The following is a 22,535-nucleotide window of genomic DNA, read 5'->3' as shown; positions in this document are numbered from 1 at the left end:
AGGTTCGGTCCCTGCCGGAGTCAAGTTATCTTTTCGTCCACTTTAATTTCGTCACACTTATATCCTAAATACTACAAATAAGACCGCCCCCCCCCCTATACTTTCCTTGGCATTATTGTCTGTTAGTTATCATTAATACCCTGCCTACAATACAACTCAACGCTTGCACGTAACTTAGACAACTGCCAAAGGAGATTCGGCGTGATTTTCTTTTTATTTTTAGTTTCCACCTCGCTTGCATGTTTTGTCGTACCGACAACACAAGCAACAACAAGGTGAATACATATTTAAACGCTCCTAAATGCTCTATTCGTGTAGGGAAGACAAGATCTATCACACCATCTGTTATCGCTGCGCATCGAGTCTGTTACGAAGAGTGCTTCCTGCCGGTAGGTATGGCGTAAGGTTTCATTTTTTGCCCCATTTGGTTCACGTCATGACAACACAAAGCCTTTATCGGACCAGCTGCAGACACGGCGACCACGTGACGAGCGGAACCTAGGAAAGTTCAGTCGGGCAGTCTCTACGATAATTACTAACGTTCTTCACCCCACGTATCTGCACGACCTCATCCAAAACTACAGGCTTTGCGCAGAGAGTATACGCCCACATCCCCACAGGATCCGATTCGATTCATCGAAAGCGGATGAATCGTAAGATTGCTTTCGTTAAACGCGTGTCAGCGAAATGCTTTCTTCGAGGCCAGACAGCCAGCGAGACCAAAGTGGGCAGGAGTAGCCGAATAAATGGTCTCAAGTATTTGAACTATTCAATCACTTTTCGTGCGATTCACGCCGAAAATTTCATTCCTAAGTGTGTTTGTGTGGAACGTCATAGCCTGTACTGCTCAAATGTCAACCCGGACGACTCCTGTAGTATTTGCAGAACCCAGACAGTTTGTGTATGTGCGCGCGTGCGCATCTGCGGGTCGGTGTGTGTTTTTTTTCGGTATTTTCGTGCGGGTGGGCGCATGTGTAAGTTTGTGTAAGTGTGTGTACATCTCGGCATGTATCTCTGTCTGTTGTGTGTATCTGTATACGTGTCAGCATAGCTACGTGTGTGTGTGTGTGAGCATGTCTTTGTGTAAGCGTCTGTATGTATGTGTGTCCGTGCGTGTGTGTCGGAGTGGTTAGTTCCGCTTATAATAAGCGGATTCGGGCTTCTTTTTTCGCTGAGTCACTTCTAGAACTTTGTAGTCGCCTGTCGCGTTTTGTGGGCTTATTCGAATTTTCCCAGCAAGCATAGTTATATTAGTGATCGTCACGTTAACCAATAGCGAGTTTGTGGATGACTTTGAGTAGTTGATTGTTGAAGTCAAACAAACGCTGGGGGAATCAACAAGTGAAGTTAATCATGCACTCGAAAACGTGCGTTCAACCGAATGGAGACTACCCTGGAGACAATATTAAAAGGGAAATGTGATTTCAATCATAGTTGCGCATAGTTTCGCTGTACAAAATAATTAACTCCCTTTGGTATTTTAATGACATTTTTATTATAATTATTAACATTTTCAAGAATGGGAAAATTATTTAAATGGTCGCTTCTTTTGGGCTTCTATGCGAAAGCCGCGCCGCTTTTTTTGGGGCTTCTTTTGTGATGATTACTTGCTTGTTATCTATCTATCTATCTATCTATCTATCTATCTATCTATCTATCTATCTATCTATCTATCTATCTATCTATCTATCTATCTATCTATCTATCTATCTATCTATCTATCTATCTATCTATCTATCTATCTATCTATCTATCTATCTATCTATCTATCTATCTATCTATCTATCTATCTATCTATCTATCTATCTATCTATCTATCTATCTATCTATCTATCTATCTATCTATCTATCTATCTATCTATCTATCTATCTATCTATCTATCTATCTATCTGGCCGCCTACGTATATATAGGTGCACTCGTGGTCGTCGCCTTAACTTGGTATAAACCAGGGCATGGTGGGTATGGCGAACATGCATTTCTTGTCATGACATGAATAACGCGAAAATCCTGCCGTGTACGTCATGAAGCTCTTTCCTCCAGTCACGTGTGGCACAGACCCGCATAACACAGGCTGCGGTATGCGGGTATGCGCCACAACTTCTGACAGCCATTTCTGAAAATACTGGGTGTTCTTTTCGTTATTCCAAGATATACAATTTCAAAAAAATTGCCTTTGAGAGATAACTCAACTGTAGTCGCCTAGCTCGATTATTCCAACGGCCAGATATTAATTGCGCGAGATATGTAAATATTTATTTGACTAGTTACGAGGAATTTATTGAGAGCAGCCATCCGCAACGCCGCTTTTGATGAAGTTTCTGAAAGTGCAGACGTTACCCCATCCGCCTGCTGGAACGCTCTCAAAACACACTGTTGTCGATTCCTGCGTGAAGGGAGGTGCTGCCAATCCTTAATACGGCTGGGGTTGGAAACGAGCCGCAGTAAAGGGCATCTGCACGTTCTGTGGTAGTTGAACAGCCGGAGAAGGTTGGGGCTGGCTAAGCCTACGAGCACCACCCATGTCAACAGCCCACAACACTAGCGGGTGAAGCGATTGTGCGGCCATCATTATGTGGTCGTTCAGGGTTCGAGCTGTCCCCTTGGTACAACATCGCACATCTACATTCCCAGTGATGCTTGTGGCACAGGGCACGTGGGTAGAATTGAGAATCCTTGTGGTAGTCCGCTCACTTACGGTGGTGCCTGGGCCAAGGGCGATATGATAATGGCCACTGCACGTTCTGCTGGGCCCATGGTGGGGACAATGCAAATCTGTAGGCCCTGCGGAGAATATCAGTGGAGACACATTAGTGAGACACCATCGGCATCACTGCGGTGTCTGTCTCTGAAACCGACCACATTTTGTCACTTCACATTCAGAGACCGACGCCATTGTGACGTCAGACTGAGTAAGGGTTGCCATAGAAACGTCCTGCTCGGTAACCGAAGCCATCCCCACATCCTATTTGCTGAACTCCTTGAGAAGCGGTAATGTGGGCGCTGTTGCGTGCACTTAATTAATTATGAATTCAACAATGTGAACACTCCTAGATAGATTGGACAGATGATAGACAGTCTTCAAACTCATAAGAGAAACGATGATGTCGATACGTCATATCATCAACTCATTAAGAAGGACGCGTCGCATTGAATAAACAGCCTTTCTTTTCATGATAGGTGCAAGTGTTCAAGTTCCATTGGAAGGACCTGTACTCCCCAGATTGAAAATGCGTGCCCATTATGGTTAGTATGAAGGAAAGAAGATGACTTTTAAGGGCTCTTTTTTCTTTGTTGCACACAATATTAATGAGAACTAAGAGACAATAATGCCAAGGAAGCTATAGGGGATGTTAAAGCTAAAGTGGACGAAAAGACAACTTTCCGGAGGCAGGGACCGAGCGTGCGACCTTGGAATAACGCGCCCGATGATCTACCTCTGAGCTACGGCGGTGGTCATCCCCCCGTCCACTTTATGGGGTATATATGTGCATATAAACCTAGGAGTGTTAAGTCAGCGCCGATCGCAGCCATGGCGGCGAGTGTGAAAAACTCTTTTTCTGCCTGTTGGCGTCACGTAGCACATGATCTTTTTACGAGCTGGCAGCTTGATGCTTTCAGGTAGTATGCAAGAGATTAGTGGTCAGCTGCCAGCTCGTAAAAAGATCACGTGCTACGTGGTAGGCCGACGAGACGAAAATTTGTAGGGGTAGCCGAAGAAATTGTCTCTGATATTTAAAATACTCAGTTGTCGCACGGTTCACGAAAAAAATATCATTCATAAATGTGATTGTGTGGAAAGTCAAAGAATTAGCCGGCTCTGTCCAAATGTCCAGCCGCACGTTTCCTGCAGCGTTTGTAGAAACCAGATAGCACGTGAAGTGTGCGCGTATGTGGGTATGCGTTTATGTGTTTGCGTTTATGTGTTTATGTGTACGTGTGCATGCGTTTATGTGTTCATGTGTTCATGTCTGCATGTGTGTGCATGTGAGTATGTCTATGTGTATGCTTACGTATGCATGTGCGTGTGTACATGTGTGTACTGTAAGCTTTACAAAGGCATCGGACAAGGTACCCGCGGCATGGCTGCATCAGGCGAATACCGATATGTTTCAGCTCACCCATTTCGATCAGGGCCTTTCACGGGACAAGCACAACGGTGACGGCTGCCCCATCTTGACAGTTGCCATCGAGCGAGGACGCACGCTGCTGCGTCGTGCAGTGCAGGCATAGAGAAAGAAAAAACTTGTTTTCTTTCTCTATGTTGCAGGCTGGTACGGCGCATGACAGATTTCTTCTTCATAACGTCAGATTGATCGCTAATACCCAATACAGGAGGCTAGCCGAGTAGTGGGTGGACTTTTCTATTAGGTTCTATAGGTTAAAACTACTAGACGGCTATAGTTAAACAATATATTCATTCTAATCGCAAATCATCAATGTTGAAATATTTAAAGCTGGCAGAATTTAGCAATGCATGTTTTAGGCATAGCGAAGAAAACACCCCTGTGGCTGTATCTAAGAATTGAGCCCTGAAACGAAAGAATGTCTGCTTCTGCTAATTCCAGGCCCAGCATTCCAAGAAGTGGTGCTACTATTCCTTTTCTAGGAATCGTGAAACGGCGACTTCTGATTACAGAAAGAGCACAGAGGGGAATCCACTATACCTGTCCTGTGCAAGTAGGAATTAGCGGAGACAACGCGGCAACGTAATTTCGTGATGGCAACTTCCATCACCCTTGAGTTACAGAAACCGCCACGCCAGGGAAGTAGGAAGCGCTTATAATCTGGAGAAGCCCTCAGTACTGCTTCTGACAGTAGTTTTCTGAATGTGAGCGAGCGAAATCTCGCCGTCGTGACGTGGGCTGTTGGCGGGAGAACATGAATGATTGACGTAATGAAAAGTTTTTGAAAGTGAACTGGCAGTTTCATTTAAAAATCAAACCTTCGTGACCAGGGACCCAGATTAAATTAATACATTGTAGATGAGCAGGAACTAGTTACTAGAGCTTTAGTTGAGGTTAGTCACCAGATGCGGATAGGAAAGAGCACAAAAATAACGAGTCCGATATAACGACCGCTACCGTATTTGAAGCGCTTAATTTGCATAAAGCTAAAGTTATTGCCATGCATTTAGAAAGAACGATAGTAACAAAATGAGGTAACCGTAATGAAAACAGAGGTGTCGAGTTCAGGGCAATATATTGCAATGTCAGATCCTTTCTCACATTGCGATGCATTCGTTACAATAACAGTATTGGTAGAGCATTTCGGTGCACTTACAACAACCCATTTAAATTCCTGTGAGGTAGCAATTCCACGTGTTTTTGATAGACATCGTCAAACAGGATTTGCAGAGAGTTACGGTGTGTATTCATTGGAAGCGCATCGCGAATATGTACAATCAGTGAACCAAGCACTGTATAAACAAGCATAGTTTGCGGTGTGTGAAACATGGGCCATCGCGCAGAAAAAGAAATATATCGGGATCGGAGATGAAAACTACTTGATCTCGGTTTAAGGGTGAATAGTGAGACGGTTCCTAGTGAGAAGGTTCCACGGCATGAAAGGGTTCAGAAATATATTTTGCGCTTAGGGCTCACTCGACCTCAGGCTCCACAAAATGTTTCTCAACCGGAGTCGCTGGGACTCAGAATCACCAAAATCACTATAGCCGCGCCGGAAAGACGCGGCTATAGCGCTGTGAGACCAAGTATCGAATCCCTCCACCAAAAACATTATTTCAAATACCCAACACAACTAGGTACAAGAACCTGCCCAACCCAATGTGCGCCTGGCGAGAGCTAAAGGAGGCTTTTGCCATGTTGGTTTGTTTGCTTCTTCAGTTCACCGAATTCGCCTGTGTATACACTACCCTAGGAGCTAGCAAAGAAGTACTAAGGTGTTCTTACGCGTTACTAGGTGATAACTGCTCGAAACTGTGTGCCCGAAACTTGAGGTGGGGGTGTTGCCGAAGGAAGCGTTTTGGAGAAGTGGACTTTCTTTTTTTCTTCTAGGCAGTCAAGGTTGCTGCCTTCACAAATTCAAGTCCACACAGCGCCTCCTCTAGAAAGATGCCTGCGACGTCGCACGCTTTCTCATGGGGACGAGAGGTTCCTCGTAGTTCAGTGCTTTCTCCGCAAGGAGCGCTCGCAGCCGACACTACTACTTTCGCTGGATTCGGAAGTGATGCTACCGCAGCCGGCGGCATAAACCGCTCGGCCGCTTCGGCAAGCATTGCCTCCGGGATAGCCGTAGGCAGTGCTTTAATCTCAGAAGCTGCAAGGTTTAGAGCGGCCGCCGCAGCGAGCGCCCGCAGCCGACACTGTTTGGGGGAGCGGAGGAGGAGAGAACAGGAGAGGGCCGGGAACCAGCTCTTCGGCTCACGTCGCAGGCATCTTTCTAGAGGAGGCATTGGTCCACATATCGCAGCGTTGACTTCAGCGACATCCTCTGTTCAAGGATTTTTTTTTTTCATATCTTCCACTGAACTTCTACTTTGCTTGGTTTTCTAATAAGGTATGTTAATTTCTTTAGTCCCCGAAGTTGCTTGTGATAATCTATAAGAGGTCCAAGGATCCTGAATGAGATTTACGTGAAGATGGAGACCTCGTGTGTTGAACAGCAGCCGAACACGTGTTTCAAGAAGCAGACGTGTCTGCGAGTCGACAATTTTCGAAGACAAATGCTCATGATGAAACGTTGGCCCCAGTCTGAGACAGTAATTTTACAGCGGAGCCGTGAATGGCACACCTCCTCGATTTTGTGTCCATCCGCGTCAGGGGCTTAGCCAAGGAGCTATGCCCCGGGCACGGGCGGCGAGGGCAGATACACCGGGATAACGTCACCGCGCATGCGCAGTAGCGTGCAGCTGGCGGTAGCTCGGCGGAACCGTGTCTGTGTCAGGAGAAGCGAGCCCGCACCAGCGCCGGCAGTTGCTAGGTAACGCAAATCATCGGTCTGCGGAATTCTTTGCTACGACAGACAGATTACGCTCGGCTTAAACAGCTCAGCTTTTAAAAAAATACTCATAAAATTGTCATCATCAGTACAGGTAGGCTAAAATAAGAAGAGTACGACCTCGTGCGCTAGCCCGAGCGGCTCTTTTTAATTTTAATTTAATTTAATTTTATTATTTAACAATCGTTTAATTAACATTTCATTAAAGAAAAAAAAAGAACCAAAATTGCCCAAACATTTTTTTTTCTTTACTATAAATTATCTTTTTCGCATATTCATTTTAACTTATTTTTTCACAAAGTCTACTGCCGCACGCTTCGTGGCCGATCCCCCGTAGTGGGTTGGGCTATTCCCCCAAGGAACCAACCAACCAACCAACCGAGCGGCTCATGCGGCACGGGAAATCCTTGCTCGTGCCTTGGAACACGGGACCTAGGCGAAGCGGACGCGCTCGACACCATCGCTGAGAACGGCGGCCGCGGGCCAGTACCCAGCATGGATAGGAATGTACTCAGCGGCACAGGAATCAACCGTAACCTCGACGATAGGGCGGCCGCCTCCCCCGGAGAGTCGCCAGCTCTCAAGACGCCTTCCCCGATGTTCCTCGGCGCAAATTCATTTGAGACCTCGCATCACGTGTCCTGCGTGTCCAGTGGCTTGGCCATCGAGGATGTCCCCCCAGACAGCCGGCACGTCGTAGCCAAGCCGTGGAACATGGCCGGCAGACCCTGCTTGGGGCATCGGAGGCAGTTCCAGAAAGGCGAGCAAGACTTGCTCTTTGAGACTGGCGCCAAGGACTGCGCGTGCCACTGCAACGTCGTGCTCCAGGCACGAACCTTTCAAGGATCCAGGCACCAACCGATAGCCTTGTCAAGGGGCCCTGGACGACCGTATATTTGCAGGTGCAATTTTGCTACTTTGCCTTTGACATTCAGAACGCTCAGTGGCAGGGGCGTAGCCAGATATGTTTGGGGATGGGAGGGGAGGGGGTAGTCAACCAAACTTTTTGTATGTTCGTGCGTGCGTTTGTATGTGTGCGTACACATATACACGTGCAAAATTGAATACTTACGGGAGCGGGCATGCACCCCCCCCTGACTTCCCAGTGCTCAGCGGAATTTCTTTCACTTCTTTTCTATTCAGAGAATACCAGTTATAGATTTCTTTGTCTTGAAAAATACATATAAAGAGGGAACAAGCTGTATAACTACCGTCTATGAAGTGAGGAAAGAGCATTGCACAGGGTATATCGTTTAAGCCAACGCGTCGACGAGCGGACAGATCCTTTTGACCAAAGGACGGCTCCAGCGACATTCTCTGTTGAACTGTTTTTCACTTGTTCAATCCTTCATCTTCCCTTAACTTCGTTGCTCTTTGCATATCATATACAGTGTAACCTAAGCGAAACAAACAAGGCGACGGAAAGGCGGGGCTATCCTGCTTCTTTGTTGTCTCGCCTCGGTCGTGCTGTACTAGCTACACTTTACATATTGTAGTACCGATTGTAAAGCCTCACGTTATGAACTTGAGCTGTAAGTATAGCGGTTAATAGCCGAGTACCATATCATTCAGTTAGGTTCAGCTTCGCCATAAATACCATTGCAGGCCATTCTTCCAGATGTTGCAACTTATTAACAATGTCGCTACGTATTAAGCTACATTACATAGTTTTGTATGATCGATCGCATAAAATCTGAATACGCTGAGCAGTCGATTGTTGGAAGTTCAGCGCTCTAGCTTTGTCCTCTCTTCTGTTTCCTCTGGTCGTTAACGCTGATATGCACTCATAATTAGTCAGAAAGCAGCACATATACGCAGTCATTTATATTACACCGGAACGCAGTACTCAAATGCCGCCATAGGAAACTTCCTGATATATTTCATCCAAACCACTCTAACGCACACTTACCGGGCGCGTATCCATCTGCGGTAATCAAGCTTCGCGAATTCTGCATTCATCGTTATAATTTTCAAGGAGCGTACGCGCGTTGCCGTTTTGACTTGCGTACGTTGTTTTAACTTCGATGTGGTCTTTGCGTCGATGTTTTAACCGTGCTTCATATCCCAGATATACGTCGCCACCTCACGACAATGTGCAGCGGCTTATGCATGTTAACTCGCTTTATTACACTACTGCCTCGCTATGACGCTCTCCTCAACTCATCTCCTGTGGATAACAAGTTATTTGCATAGGAAACTGTTACTAAACACGTGGCAACTCGGAAACAATTTCTCTGCGAGTGCAGTGCACAGAACTTGATATCTGCTGCATTTAAATGAAAACGTTAAGCTAATCGGCTACCTTCTGATGTTTTGTTTTAGTAATCATTTTTAATATAACTTTTCGAACACCTCAGCAATAACCTCGCACACCGCTGCTCGCAACTACATAAACAGACCTATGCCAACATAATTTGTAAAACGCCCCTAAGTATTTCGTGTAAGCTGTTAACTTGAGACGTGTTTGTCCAGAATCCGTAAAACGTCTGCGTAAACTTTTTTTCGATCTTGTTTAAAATAAATTATTAAAAATCTTAAGCCTCACAACAGCATTAGGGCTCCATCGAGAGCAAGAATTCAGCACGATTTGCTCTGAAAGCAACGAATTACGTCGCGACTTCCCCAGGTTCAACGCAGAGAGCGTGCCCGACTGAGCGTTGTCAGAGGCGCGATTGAACGAATTTGTGGATATCTCTTATCCAGGCTGGTTTGCCGTAAGGAAGGTAAAAAAAACAACGATAGCGTATTCGCTCTGATATCCTTAGAATAGGAAGAAAAAGATAAGAAAAACACAAAAGAAAACACGGCCGCTGCTCGATGATATCGGGTAAATGACAGTAAAAAAGGGAAACAACGAACTAACCGTATACTGCCACTGAGATCCGTCATATTGTACTATTCGCACAAGCGCCATAAATTTGAAGCGTGTGAGATGCTATACTAGCGCACGTGTTATGGTAGCATCTATCGGCGGTTCTTTCTTGAAACGGAAAACAGGTGACGTGGCGTTTGCTTTGGCCTCTTTCTTGCAGTGGAAAAAACTCGCAGTTTCACCGCAAGGACGAAGCAATGAATGCGATAGCAACGAATTGTAATGTTATACGAAGTGAGGCTGGCAGCTAACTCTTTCGGATCGGATCTCGCATAACTACACAAAACGCTGGTGTAAGAGAATACGAGCGCTCCAGGGAGAGATGCTCTTTCCGCACAGTATCTTCGCGTTGAGAGCGCAGCACTTAGATAACTATACGAGCCGCCCGCTAATGTCTGCCGAGATAGCGCGCGCCAGCGATCGCGACCGCGCCCTTAGAATCAAAGTTCGAAGTTGCTGCTCGAGCGACACCGCAAACCACCCCCTCGCGTCTTTTCATGCTCGTTCAAGGCAGCCGGCGCGTTTCCCCTCTGCTTCGACAGCAGGCCTCGCGAGCGGGATGATGGTATCGCATTCGCCATCCGAGCGACAGAGATGGGCCGTCTCGTTTGATCCCGCTCGCGCGCTCTTACCCGCGGTAGAACACACGATGCGCTGGGGGACATTATCAATTTGCACTTTATACGGGACATGATGGCAAAGACCCCTCGAGAGTGCCCATGTAATTGCTATAGCAATAAAATAAGAGACGTGGCGTTTGATTAGTAATGGCAGATGCTACCGTCAAGAGTCCCGAGGAAGAAGCCGCTCGCCTGCAGCGCCGCCGAGAAGCTAATTGTGAGCGGATGCGGCGGCAGCGATCCGATCCTGAAGCGAGAGCTAGATAAGCTGAAAGCAAGCGTCACAGAAGATTCCGAGTTTAGATTGTGGGAAGCCGAGAAGAGTTCGCGTAGGATAAGAAATCAAGATCCGGAGGCTCGTAAACGTGGCCGGTTGACTAGTAAAGCTGTGGAAGCCCAGCAAAAGTTAGTGTGTGGTTTGGTACTACTTTACTACGCTACCCTGAGCTCCGCTGGTCTTTGATGTTTGCGATAGCAACGCCACGCGCGATTTTCGGTACGTAACACGTTAGGGCCCGGCTTGTGCTCCACCCACCGTCTCATATCGCATCGCCACGCAGTGGTCAATACAGGCCCAAAACAAGGCTATCAATGCTCAAAACCAGCGCAAAATAAACAAGCTCTAAAAATAATATAAACTACAGAAATAACCAACGCTTATTCGCAATAACTTACCTAAAATCGCAAAAAAAAGACGCTTCTCTGCGCTTCGTGGCGCCCTCTCCATGCGCCGCGAAGCAGGGGGCGCCACCGCCTCTGCAAGCGTGCGACCGCCGAGGCGGTGGCAACCGCCAAGGGAATCGCTGGGTCGCCTGTGCTACGCACTTCCTCAGATTTTACGGTAGTGGAGCTACATTAAGAGCAAGCTTTAGAACTACACCAAGACGTGCACGAGAATATTTTTTGTACCTCTCATCATTAGTTCAATTGAAGACCTGCCTAAACGCACACTATCAAATAATTCTAACATATTACTTCTCCTATGGTCATTGTTTCAAGGGAAACTGCGACAAAAGTTTATACTGCATAAAAAACATAATCATAGATGGTGCAAATAGGATCTCCATGCAGATTTTTAGACTTGAAGCAGGAGCGCTAGTATCACGTAAACCTCACAAAAATAGAAGTTTTCCATATTGAAACCAAAAACAAAATGCCGCCATTAAAGTTATTCGTAAAGGACGCGTCACAGTCGAGTTCATCGCCAACAACGCGAAGTCTCTCTTCATGGCTTCAGAGAGAAGGGGCCGTTGTATGACCTCTGAGGTGGCGTGCCTGGACTTGCTTCATAGGAGTTAGCACGAGGTGGCACGCTTCCTCTGCATGGGTACTATTTGAAAGATACTAACATGAAATCTATACCACTGCCAGCCCTGCGGTATTGGCAATATATTTAGTTGTGTGCAGTCATAACGACTACAGCCAATGTGAAATCTCATTGTGTGTAGTTGGCCTTTAAACTTAAGTCCAAGAGAAAGTCAAAAAGTTACTTCTGGACGCAGAAAATATTTTCTGACAATCTCTGAGCGTTTTGTAGTGTATTGAGTCTTCACGTCTTACTATAGCGCAGTTCAATTCGCACAACCTAGATTAGTATATTCCGTAGGCAGAAATTTCTTTGTACTATAGTGCAAAGTGCCAAAGCAATACTGACTCGCCGTGGTGACTTAGCGATTACAGCGTGTCGCTCCAAAGCACGAAAATTCGGATTCAGTTCGTTACCGATGAGGGCGCATTTAAGTAGGGACGAAAAAAAAAAAAGGACGCCCATGGGCTTAAATGTAGGTGCATGTGAAATAATCCAAGGTGGTCAAAGCTATTACGGAGCATCTCCCATTGCGATGTGCCTCGTGGTCATATATCTAGGTTTCAGCATGTTAAATTTGCAGAATTTACATCTTTAAAAGCACCACAGAAGTGCAAGAATTCCACGCTTTATTCTTGTTATAGAATGAATGTTGGTAAAGGGTTCTTTTTTTAGAAATGTTTCCTTGCGGTAACCCCGGAAGCATTTCAGTGGAAGAGCGTGAGCATTATAACATAGGTGCGATTCAAAAGCATACTGTTCACTGCCATCATCTGCTGTCAACGCAGGGCGAAGAAGCCGAGTACGCGTCCACTGGAGGTTGGCATGAGCACGAGTCTCGAGGTCGTTGGGGTTGGCACCGTCGATTACGCCGACAGCCTAGGAGACTTCGCCCGGGATTCACGAATCCGCCTCCTCCGCATGCTGCCCCGTTTCCTGGCCGAGGCAGGATACCCGAAGGAGCTACATTTGGAGGCTACGTGCGCGGTAAGATAACTTCTTTTCCAGAAAGAACACCTAAGGCCAGTAGGAGCCCCATTCAATAATGCTTCATTTTGTTTGAATGTCTCGGATGCTTTGTCTTGAACTCCGTGATCCGAACGCGTCAGTGTACAGTATGTTTCTTTTCCTTATAAATTAGATTTTTTAATAAAAATGCTACGACAGTAAAACAAATATTGTCCCCTCGCACGAACTCTACGTCGAAGCGGAAATACCTTGCCGCTGTTAAATTTTGTCAAATCTAAACAGCTAGATTGATTCTAAACTTAATTCTGTGCGTGACTACAAGCATCCAATTAAGGAACTTTATTGGGGAGTATAAAACATACTACAAAATCATATCAGCTTTGTTTTCAAGACAACAAGCACGAGCAGTGACGGTTGCAGCGCGTGCAGGAAGCAAGCGTTTTTGACAAGAGCGGCTTCCCCCCAATAAGTGTGAGCGCATTGAATCTACCCTGGGACGACCGCTGAAAAACTTTCCTTCGCCTGAACTGTTAAGGGGCAGTCGTTCCAAGCATATTCCGTGGCCGCTGCAGATTTGTTTTCCTCATACTCTAAAGTGCGCGCTGCCTTGGCTTGTGCACGGAGCTCCAGTTCGACCATGCTTGCTGACATTATAGGACACCTCTATACCTACTACCGCAGTCATCTGGAATAACATAATTTAGTGCACAAAGACCTCTCTACCGTTTCCACATCCGTTGATTGAGCTGAAGCGTTTGACGAATCGAATCATTAGGTTTTAGTGTGCAGCATCCACGCCGAGATGCCGAATAACGCAGCAGATGCAATAATTTTGCACAGATATACCTCAGGCAGTTAAAATGGATTAAAACTGAATCTGAGCTATCCATGGTCTTTGTCGGCTGTCTATCAGGAATTAGCGCCGTGATCCCTCCTCTTCTTGATCTATATGTGCACGAATGACATAGCAACCCATCCTTTCTAAAAAGACTGGTTGTGCACACACGGGCACAAGAAGGAAGTCAGGACACCATCTTTGCTTTCTGCCGTTGTGCATCTATTCAGTTGTTAGTCGGCGTTTGTGGTGTCCTGACTTCTTTCTTGTGTGCGTGTTTGCATGCCCTGTCTTTTTATAATGATTACTTACCAACTAGGTCAGCTCTCCGTTATTCTAAGCAACCCATCCTCTGCCATTCCACTCTTCACAGGCGATTCTCAATCAAGACACGCACGCACACACGGACGCACACACGCAAAGAATCACACTTTAAGCAGTTAATGTGCAAACGGATCGGTGGTTCTGTTAAAGGTAAAACACATCAGCCACTGCTCAATAGGCGAAGCACTAATTGATTATATCAAATCTACCACATGCCTACGTATCTACAACGTTTTTACCTTAACGTCCGCTCAACAGATGTAAGCTTCGAAAGCTTTCCGAAAGGTTAATCTGTTACGTCTTTTGATCTATAGGTAAACAAGAGCACAAGCCGTAAATACCGCATTGATATGGGCGGAAATCACGCACTTCATTCGTTTTGTTCACATGCTGCGAGCAATAAAAGATATAAGACCAAAAAAAGTGTCCGTATGTTGCTCGGTGTTTACCAGAATGCGGTGGGTGTTGAAAGCAAATAAAGGAATTTACCTGTTGAGACCTGGCTGCTTAAATTTAAATTATTTAAATAACGTTTTTGCTCAAGCGGCGTCATTTTTTTTCAGCGGACATATATTTGCAAGATCATATTTCATCTTGCACTGATAATACGAAAGACTGAAACTGCGTATGTCAGTACAGTGGAATATAGGAATGCCTCGCTACTTTCAACGATTTCTGAGTGGAACTCACTCCCTGTATAGCCACAGCTCAGAGTCCATATTCCGTTCGACTGGCTTTAATAACATTTTAAAAGAGGGATACTTAATGACGACCTTACTTCGCTGACTTGATTTCATAATAAACGTATCACGTTTCTTTTTTTCACGTTTTCCTTTAATTTATCGAAATTAGTCTTGCGTTTGCTGACACATTTGTACATGTCCGTCGTCCTTTGCAGCATCGCCGTGAGGCCGGCCGTCTTCTCGGCAACGGGCTCCCTCCTCGTTTGTTGCGGAGCTGCTCCAATTCCTCCAGGTGCGCGCGGTGTCGCCTCTGGCGAATCCATACGAGTTGAGGAGCTGACGGCGCCGACGCTGCTGCCATCGTGGCCGGCGGCATGCGCACAGACTTCTGTTGCTGGCTGCCTGCGTTGCTTAGGCGTATAGAAGCGGTTTTCGGACCATGCTACGCGAGGAAGGCGGTGGTCTCGACCGGGACTGCTCGAGGACGTCCGACCGACCACGCTGCAGGCTGCAGTTTTCACTGCGGCACACGTGACGATACTGAGCAGAAACGGTGGCGCCTTTTCCTGCGAGCGGGGGCGCTTTTCTTTGTTATTTATTTCACTTATTTAAGTCTACTTGCGTCAATGTTTTAGCGTTCTTTCTGTTCTAAATACACTTTATTGCGGTCAAACTGGGTTGCCATTTTGATTCCATGAGCACGCTTTTAGAGCGCGAGGGTGCAAGGGGCCGAACTGAAGGAGCCGGGTGCTCAAAATTTCCTTTTCTCCTGTTTTGTTTTTCTCCCCTGCAACATCCCGCACCATGAGCTGGTAGCTCCTGGTCAGAGGGCTACGACATCATCATGTATATGCTGCTTGATCCCCTGAACGCCAACAAAGACTATGGTTTCGTTCTAGAGGCCGGCTTTAATCTACAGAAATGAAACCTTAGTCACGCTATAGCTTAGACAGCTCGGATTACATTAAATCATTCCTCGCAGAGATTTCCTCCTGAACCCTCACACAGCTAACCTTCCTTTGAAAGCATGCATTAATGCAAGTACAGCAAAGCACGCGCGCATCCTCGCATCATTAGAAATGTGTGCTCCATATCTCCTATATGTAGGGATACTTGTGGACTGTTCGTCCTGGCGGACCTCTAGGATAACGGTAGAGTTGACGTATAGCTGGGTCGATTAGCGCACTTTACCAAAACTGGAGCGGCAAAATCGCTGCAAGCGGCGCTCGTCTTCCCATCACGCCAATGACGAGTGTAGGGCACAGTTCATGTTTTCAAGCAAGGGCGGCCTTGAGAAATTAGCTTATAAAAACCCAGCATGTTAAAGGTCAACTGCAATGAAATTCTATATTGGCTAAATTCGCAATGACGCTATACAACTGAGGCAATCTTGGTAATAGCGAAACGCTTGTAGTGGTATAGTTTTCTTGTTAGTAGCTTTCAGAGTGCACCTAAGCCGATGACGCGGGCCACCAACTGTTTATTGCTAGGACGTAGGTCCAGGTGTATCACTTCAGAGGTTTTTCAACATACCCTAATCTCGGAAGTCATGAAGGGAAGCTTCGCGTTATAAGTCATGCCGTGAATTGTAATATTCTTTCCTTTTTTCTTTTTTTTTGCGCTGTTCCCTTTTAAAGCACGGACGGAGAAGGTAACTGACGGTTGTAGAAGTAACTTTTGCTTCGGGAACACTGTAGCTTTAGACACAAAGGCCTTCGTCCGGGGACCTGCGTCGATATAGTCCCGTGAAACCATAGCCTTCATACATCGTGATACTTATATTATTAAAACAACAAAAATGACTCCTCGCGTTTGTAGCGTCTCCTTGTTTTGCGATTTTCCTGCCGGTGCTGGTTATTCTAAAACTATTCGAAAAATATTCCATAATTAAAGTGTGTGCTATGCCTTTGAAGTATCAAATCGAATATAGAACGGCCTTCTATTTATTCGAAGTTTTCGGATATCCTAACACCTCCGGTAATTTTCACTGCGCCGCAAAAACTTCAAAGTGCCCCATGATGAGTCCTGCGCATGCCGCTCCAGCCTAGTATGAAAAGCCCGCCATGCTTCATGGTGTTGACTGCCATGTTTCAGTGGTTTGATTCCCTTCTTGTGCGGCAAGTGCTGCGATCGTCAAAGGGGCCGTTGTGTGAACGACCGTTTGAAGGAACACCGGCCCTCAGTCATTGCTTTAGTTGCCGGAGTCGATCTGGCTACACCGTTGCCGAAGGAGTATGTGCACGACTCAGTTCCACAGCACCCGCGTTCTCTGGCAGATTAGGTGGCACGTGAGCAAGGAAATATTTGAAGCGCTTTGTATAAGAAAAGCGGGTGACAGGTTTGTAAGTTCACTGTCGCTGGCTCTCACCAATAAAGGTCATACCTTTAAACCAAAACTACGCAATGAACTGTTTAGTTAGATGTGGTGGCGGTAAGCTGGAAAAAGTGCAAAAGAATTTGCGGAGAAATGAGAGGGAAGCGTTATCAGAGTGAATACTGCTCCGTTGCATGAGGGCCCTGCTGGGTATATGGCTTGCCTGTTTTACCAAAAAGAAACATTGTTTTGTTGTGGGAGGGTAAGGCTGCGTAGGGGTTTCCCACAAAATTTCGGGAAGTAAAGCGCTGAGTCTTGTTTTTGTCTTGTCCGTCGTTCTTTTTCTTGCGGTAATTATATATGTCTCAAGTCCGTAAGTTATACCATTTACCACAAATGTCAACTCGATTAGTGGCTTCACAGACACGTTACTATACTCAGTCACCAACTCGCGAAGCTGTTTTGCTTTGTGCTTTCTTTATTTTATTCTACAGTTATTTATAGCTGATCTTTTCGATCTATACTGAAAAGGTTTCTTGTACATTTCGACTGCTCACCAGTTACTGATTCCGCCTGCATAGAATGCCAAAGCTTCCAGCGCCGAGCACACCCGTCGACAAACCCACTGCATACTTCAAACTGCTGCTATCGCATGACTGGTATTCACAATCATCCTTATGGTTGATCCAATACAAATTCTCCACTTTTCAAGCTTCATAACGACACTCAAAACACGTTTTAAATGCGAAGCATTTCTTAGTGAACATATGACACTTTGAGCGTTTCTATCTATCTATCTATCTATCTATCTATCTATCTATCTATCTATCTATCTATCTATCTATCTATCTATCTATCTATCTATCTATCTATCTATCTATCTATCTATCTATCTATCTATCTATCTATCTATCTATCTATCTATCTATCTATCTATCTATCTATCTATCTATCTATCTATCTATCTATCTATCTATCTATCTATCTATCTATCTATCTATCTATCTATCTATCTATCTATCCGCCTACGTCTTGGTGCTCTCATGATCACCTCCTTAACCTGGTGCAGACAAAAATTGGCATGGGAGGGTAAGCGGATTTGATGAATATGCCCATCGGGTCATGACATGAAAAATTGGGGGACCCTTAAGCTTCGCCTTTAAGAGTTGAACGCGATAGCGAAATCCGGCCCCTAGTGCGCACTTCAACCACTAAGTGCATACTTATTAATGTGTATTGTTACACACACACACGCACGCGCGCGCGCGAATTTTACAGGCTTTCGATCAAGGAGGTTTAAAACAAAATTCTGGAGTGGAAGCTCTCGAAACGCCTTGCCATTGAAAGTGAAGCCAGCTTTTGCCCACCAAAGAGTTCGCAAACATGCTCTTTTCTGGTGGTGCCTACTTAGAGATCAAATGGCTTTGATCTGTTATTGTAAATGCTACGTCAATTATAAAATAAAAGATCCTTGTTGCCGACAAAAGTAACCCGTCGAGTGCAGTATTGACGATTGATGTCCAATAAAATTTGCCATGACTTTGAAGCTTACTTACGAAAACTAGTAACACAAAGACACACTTACAGCAGTATCTGACCCATAAAAGTTACCATAATTAAACTTCTCTGGCGTGCGTGGAAAACGTTCGCTTTCCTTCGCCAAACGCTGATGGTTTATCGTGCCCCTAGAAAGATGGCGGGTGCAGCCGCCATCTTTTGGTGGGCAGGGCTTCACTATTGCGCAATAATCGCCACTCCAGCAATTTTTTTAACCTCCTTGCTTTCGATCTAAAGCAAGAGTCGCATGGCCTCCAAGATATACGCCGCGCGCCGGCCCTCTCGGATGCAATGAAAAGTCGAGACATATTTCTCACAATGCCTCACAGATGGCAGCACATTATCTAGCGTTTGCTGCGTTGGCTTGATATGTTTTCCTCTAGATGGACATAGTTGTCCATTTTTAGAGCTGTTTGAAAGTTCGTGTGTGTATTTAGCGGCGATGGCTGCACTATCCCGGCGTTTTTCGACGTAGTTTGATTGCCTCGCGAATGCGCCTACCGTATGGGCTCGTTTTCGTCGTGACACCTGCCGAACAAAATGCGTCGAGACTCCTTTCACTACATGACATTTATGTAGTGTTTTTGTCCGAAGCAGCTGCAAGCAACATCGTGGCTTTGTGGTAAGACACCTGCTTGCCACGCGAACGGCCCGGGTTCGATCCTCATTGGGGCCGAAGATTTTATCGTTTATTTTATTTGCTACTTTCTCGATTTTTCGCTCACGGATGATTTTCCGCTCACAACCAACGGTGCCGACGCCGACAGCGGAATTTCTGCGACACGAGCTCTCTAACGCTACCGCGTTAAAACGTGAAAACCCTGTCGCGTACGTAGTCAAACCCTGTCCTCCAGACACGTGTGACACACACCTGTATACCTCGGGCCACGGTATGCGGGTATGCGCCACAGGTGATTGACATTTTATATCTACCCAGGAACGGCGAGAACGGACAAGGTAATTTAAATGAAAGAGCGTTAAGAGAAACCGACACCGGCAGCGTTGACCGGACGAATGGAAAGAATAACAATTCGTATCCCAGAAGGAATCGAACCCAAGCATTCTGCGTGGCAATGAGGTATTCTACCAAAGAGCCACACCAGGTCTAGAAACTGCTTTGAAAAGAATCCTATGGAACCTCACACCTCAATTACTTGGCAACCCGTTAAGGCATAAATAGCCCTAACGTATCACACATATAAAACGTATCGCTTAATTCTATCACATATATATGGACACTTACAATCATGAGTAACGACTAAATCACTCATTTATTTCACAAAAGTAATTTTTCTTTCTCCGTTGATAGTCCATTGCCACTTCCAGGTGTCTTGGTATACTATTCCTTCTCGTAGTTCTGTTTACTTTCGTTGCTTCTGAACATCCCTCGTCGGACACTATTGATGACCATTGGTACCTGCGAAGAAAGTAACGGGCGTTAAGCCAAAGGGTCAAATTACATCGCTGTCTTCACAATGATCACAGTGCAATGCAGATAATTTGTTCTTACAACATTGCGCTACACAACGATACAGTCCCTCAATGTCTGCGTTTTTATTATTATTGATCTTGTCTGTGTGATTTATCAATATTATCAAATCGACAGGTAATTAAAACATCTTTATGCGGAAGTGCCAACAGCGTGCAGATTCAACAAGGGGTATTTTCGATTGCGTGCTTTATTCTTCCGCAAATAAACAAATTGTGATTCTTTGTAAAAGCCCACAAACACGTCACAAACCTAATCAAACAGTTTCTACACTACGATAACCAAGAGAGCGTTCCAACGCTTCTTGGCGCAATACCTGCGTGATCGTGCCACATTCTACAGCACCGTTTGTGGGAGTTCTCACAGTTCATCCGATTGGGAGTATGCCGGAACTCCCCCCAAAAAAAAAAGCAATCGTAACAGCTCACCGTGACATCGCAAATTTGGACGTCACCTCCTTGAGCCTGAGGAAACGTTTGTCGGTAAACGTGCGCAAGAGTGTATGGTAAACGATCCGAAGGCCGAACAAAGTGAGCTTTCAGAACGCTTACTGCTCCGCAACGAGCCCAAATAAAAAAATATGGGCACTACAATGCATAAACTCACAAGAACGCTGCAGCTTCGGTGCGATATTTAAAAAACAAGGCTGATGTGTTCAAGCTGTTAAAGCAAAATTAACGAAGATTCTGTTCCCCTGAACTTCTCTTTTGCTTGGTTTTCTAATAAGCTATGTTAACTTCCTTGGTCCCCGTTGTTGCTTGTGATAATCAATAAGGGGTCCAAGGAATCTGAATGTGACGAGAGACTGTAGTTTTTGGACATTCAAGGACTTACTTCGTCGCCACTTTTTTTCCATCATCATCATCCGCATCTTCTCTCCACTCTCTATACTACCACTCTCCCCTTTCCTACTGCTGAGTAGCAGGCCAGAACATTGATTCAGGCCGACCTCTCAGCTTTTCTGCCATAATAAGCCTTTTCTCTCACTCTCTGCGAGCCGGCCCTTTTCGAAGAGAAATACGCATGATGAAACGTTGGCTGCAGTCGCTGACAGTGATTTTACAGCGGAGCTGTCATTGGCACACCTCCTCTATTTTTGCGTCTGTTCGCGTACAAAAGAGGCCTAGCGGCCTTAGTCAGCGGTGGTGTATCTTGAAGCACACTGAACTCAAAGTGGAGCCCTTGGGGCACACTGTGGTGCGGCCGAAGAAAGTAATGCTTAAAGTGCTAAACTAAACGTCAGTATACATGCTTCTTACGTGTTTCGCCACGTCCGATGAGTTTAGGCGCTGCGTGGACGCGATCGTGTGACGCAGGTACGGGTCGAACGCGCATTGTGAGAACGCCCGAGGAGCAGAGCGCTTACGAATTAAGAACGGTGAGGAGAGCAGTGGTGGGACTGTGAGCGCACATACCGAGCAAGACCCGAGGACCGTGCTCAACGCAAGCTCATCGCAACACCCGAGGGTGCGCCTGGAGCCCGTGAATGAGACACGCAGCGGAAACTAGTGGCGTTTTTCACAGAACCACGCAATTTAGAATTTAAACTCGTCTGCGTGCAGCAGACAATTAAAACATCACGCAACTAATGTGGTCTTCTTTTTTTTAGCTCAGGTCACCCACCTTCAAGGAATGGAATGGCTTCTACTTTTTTAACTACAAGACAAAGCCGATTTTTCGCTCACAACCAACGCCGCCGACACCAACGCCGACTCTTTAACGGTATCCCTTTAAATATAAAACAGCGCGGCACCAGCGCGCGGCACTAAAACAGCGCGGCACCGACCACTCAAAAGGACCCGTGTCAAGAGTGCGTATTCAGAGGCCATGGGTTTCAAAGTTCCAAACAGGAATGCCGTCTTAAGTAGCGCAACTAGACAAGACAACAGAAAGGTACAGACGAGCATAGGCGCAAACTGACGACTGATTTTATTGACGGCAGATACACGGGTTTATATATCAACAAGCTGCTCAGGCGCACCGTCAGAATGACCAATGGAGATAATGCAGAAATTATTCAACATGGCACGAAGGAAATTTAATTTGTCTCGTTGTATAGCGCAATCGATGTCTCGCTTTCACATTCCTCACCTTCTTTCGTGATAAACACAGCCACACATCGATTGCGCTGTACAATGCACAAATTATTTCGTGCCTTGTTTGATGGAGATTTCTTTCGCGCCTTGTTTGATAATTTCTGCTTTATCATCTCTAATGGTCCTTGTGACGGTGCGCGTTCGCAGCTTGTTGATATGTAAGCCTTTGGAGCAGTCTTCAATAAAATCAGTTGTTTCGGCCTGGTGCTCGTCTGCTCTTTTCTGTTGTCCTGTCTAGTTGCGCTACTTGTGATAGGACTGATGTCCAAACACCAACTCGCCCTACAATTCAACTCTATCAAAACCTGCGTAAAAAAGAAAAGAAAAAGCCAGGTGTAGCTTGGACTTTTGCCGCAAGGCTCAAGGCACGGTGGAGCTGGACGCCTTCTCTCACGTCGGGAACTTCTCGGAGCGTACTCTTTCTCTGCCGTTTCCTAGCATTCTCTCGCTGGACGGACTCGGACTCTCCGGCACGCCGTCGTCGTTGTGCAGAGGTTTCTTCGATCAACCG

The 22,535-nt window shown here is 45.8% G+C and overlaps 1 long non-coding RNA gene across 1 annotated transcript in view; it reads left to right on the top strand.

Annotated features, from left to right (window-relative positions):
* Positions 1 to 7,718: 7,718 nt before the first annotated feature.
* LOC125758142 (uncharacterized) overlaps positions 7,719 to 22,535 on the top strand; it is a 158,666-nt gene continuing 143,849 nt past the window's right edge. Inside the window, exons 1-2 of the long non-coding RNA XR_007415902.1 lie at positions 7,719 to 7,861; positions 12,546 to 12,609. This is a non-coding gene — a long non-coding RNA (uncharacterized LOC125758142). The remainder of the gene's footprint in view (positions 7,862 to 12,545; positions 12,610 to 22,535) is intronic.

Source organism: Rhipicephalus sanguineus, chromosome 1 (genome assembly GCF_013339695.2).
Source record: "Rhipicephalus sanguineus isolate Rsan-2018 chromosome 1, BIME_Rsan_1.4, whole genome shotgun sequence".
NCBI classification, from domain to species: Eukaryota; Metazoa; Arthropoda; class Arachnida; order Ixodida; family Ixodidae; genus Rhipicephalus; species Rhipicephalus sanguineus.
This window is presented reverse-complemented; position numbering and strand designations above follow the sequence as displayed.